The sequence below is a fragment of the Chaetura pelagica genome, unplaced genomic scaffold, assembly GCF_000747805.2.
Source record: "Chaetura pelagica isolate M959 unplaced genomic scaffold, ChaPel_1.0 scaffold3, whole genome shotgun sequence".
NCBI classification, from domain to species: domain Eukaryota; kingdom Metazoa; phylum Chordata; class Aves; order Apodiformes; family Apodidae; genus Chaetura; species Chaetura pelagica.
In genome coordinates, this window is record NW_009952974.1 from 6,571,197 (window position 1) to 6,574,325 (window position 3,129).

Here is a 3,129-nt window from a genome sequence, read left to right on the forward strand (position 1 = left end):
TTATGGCTTGCAACAAAAAGTCTGTCTTTGCCACCTTGCCAGGCACTCACAGTCTCTTCTTCCCACCCAGAGGACACCCAGCAGCAACCATTCTAGTCTGGCAGGAGCACTGGGAGCAGACAAGCAGCTGATGGCAGCTCCTGGGGTGGCAATTCCGGCAAGAACCAGGGAAGAAACAAAACCAAGAGCAGCGGGCAAGACAGTACCATCCCCACCATATCAGATAGGGAGAGGAGGCTGTAGGTTCCACCTTTCCAGCAACTAGACATGGGACAGCCAAGGGCAAGGCTGTCAGATGCCAGGTTCCTCCTGAGGTCCCATGGTGCAGCCACACAGCTATATTGGGAGCAGGGGCAGAAACCATCCCATCTCCTTTCCTTCCTTCCTTCCTTCCTTCCTTCCTTCCTTCCTTCCTTCCTTCCTTCCTTCCTTCCTTCCTTCCTTCCTTCCTTCCTTCCTTCCTTCCTTCCTTCCTTCCTGCCTCCCTGCCTTCCTGCCTTCCTGCCTTCCTGCCTTCCTGCCTTCCTTCCTTCCTTTCCTTCCTTCCTTCCTTCCTTCCTTCCTTCCTTCCTTCCCTTTCTCTCTTTCTTTCTCTCTTTCTTTTTTCTCTTTCTTTCTTTCCCCCTCTTGCCTTCCCTCCCAGCACAAGCCCCACAGCATGGGGTCCCCTCACATGCAGGCCCCTCAATCCGCCCCTCGCCCTGCAGCTATTTTAGAGGAAGGCAGGAGGTATTTTTAGTGCTGTCGGCTCCCAGGAGAAGCTCTGAGCCTCTGAGCCGCAGCAGCGCTGGCGCCAGAGAAACTGCCGCTGCTCTGGCTGATATTTCTTGTATAATTAAACTCAATCCATCCCGGGGCCGGGTCTTGGCCACCAACTCAGCGAGGAGGGGAAGGCACAGAGCCAGAGAGCCGGGGGCTGAGGGCTCTGACAGATGCTGGGAATTGCTCAGCAAATGCTGGAAAAGCCAGGCCTGAGACTTTGGGAGGAGTTTTGCCAGGCACAGGGGGAAAGGATGGCTCTGAAAGGGGCAGGGAATGGGCTTTAATGGGAGCAGATCTTTGCTAAGGCAGAAGACCCCATACCACCATCATTTCATACCTCTCCCCTGTAGGAGATGGACTCAAGAGATGTCCAGGGCTGGACAGATGGTACCTAAAGGGAACACGGGAGAAAGCAGGATTTGAAGAGCACCCAGTGCCTTCAGGGCAAGCCAGGGAGATCCTTCCTGGTACACAAAAGCCTAAGCTGGAACTGGAGCCATGTAGGAAGTTTGGGGACTGCCTGGTTAGCCAGCATCTGGTGAACACAAGCTGCGGCTGGAGGCTGACAAGCAGCAGCACAGCCCCTCCCGCTTCCCACGCCCACCGCCCGGCGTCTGTCCGGGGGCCCCAATCTGCCGTCGAGGAACAGGGGGAATGACAGCCCAGAGAAAACACAGCACCCAGCGGGGTTTAGGGTTGTTGTTTTTTTTTCCCCTGTGCAAAAAGAACAGAGCATTTATTCCTGCGCTCCCTTAAATTTCAAGATACATTTCCAGCGATCCAGACACCAAGCTGGCATTCCAAGCAACAGTATATTTTATATAACTGATTTTGTTTTTACCACTTTATAAAGCCATACAATGAACTGCAAAGAATCTGACATCTGTACAACGGGAAGACAACAGCGGAGTCATATTCACACACGAACATGGTGTGACCGAAGTCATCCTGACACGCGCGACAACATCATGGGCACAAAGATACAAAATATAATGTATTTTTTTTCCATCTATATAAATACACAGAAATGGGCGAGTCTAAAAGTTTGAAACTGTTCATTAACACTGATTAGCAAACAAATCTGTAACGTTTCCAAAGTAACAAAGACAACAACAAAACAAGAAAAAAACCCAAACCCACACATAACACGGCGGTACAGGATCCACCAACAGAATCGTTGGGTTGTTTCCTTTTTCTTTTTCTTTTTCTTTTTTTTTTTTCCTTTGTAAGGAAAAAAAAAGAAAAAAAAAAAAAAAGAGTAACCCCAAACCAACCTACCAACCTCACAATTTGCAAAACAAACGAACGAAATGAAACAAGCCCCTGCGGGCTCCTTTGCTGTCTGATCCTCCTGCCTGCTCCAACGGGAAGGGTTGCCTTTTGTTGACGCTGCTGTCTGGGGTTTTTGGGGCAACTGGTTTTTTTACCTGCCTGACCTGCTGGGTGGGGATTTACTTTGCGCTTTGGTTCAGCCAGTTGAACTCAATGGAAAATGGATGCCCAGAGGCTGGGTTGGGTTTTTATCCCTACTTGGTTTGTTTTCTATGTGTGGTTTGACCAGGGGGCAGCCAGCAAATACTGCATCCAGAGCAACCCCAAACTTCACTACATTTATTTGCTTAAATCCATGAGCCCCCATCTCTAGCAGCCACGGGGGGGCAAAAAAAAACACATGAGATGGGTGCATCCCATCAGCATATGATAACATGGATCACCTCCAAAAACACCTCCCAGGGGAGCAGAGCCAGAGGAAGCCTCACTGAATGGAAACTGTGCTACCATTTGGGACAGGCAGCGAACAACCCCCCACCGGGAGCATTTCCCAATCGACAGTAACATCGACAGCAAAGGGAGGACGGGTGGGAAGGGGCTTTTCCAAAAAATAAACTGACACAAAAAGGGCACGTACAATAAGTTCACACACTCAAAAAAAAAAAAATTATATATATATATGTGGGGAAAAGTGCGTTTTTAAGGATATCTTTGGCAAGAATATATGCAGTTCTTTGTGCAGGAAGGAGGGATGTGTTTGTGTGTGTGTGTGAGAGAGAGAGATACCATCCGGCTGCTGACAACGGCAGTGTGATTACAACGAAACATATGCTGGGCTTAACTCGTGCAAGCTTGAATCTCAAATACCATGACTGCATTTAAAAACCAAAGAAAAAAAGTAAAAAACCAACAACAACAACAAGTCTTTTCTGTCCCTTTTGTAAAGAAAAAAATATCAACACTAGGTCCCCACCAGTCCCAGGAGCTGGGCAATCTTTAATACCAGCTGATGATCTCTACCAGGGACAGAAAGGGTAGTTACACCTACAAAAGTAACTTAGGAGTTAAAAGGGGGGGGGGGGGGAAAAGGGCCTT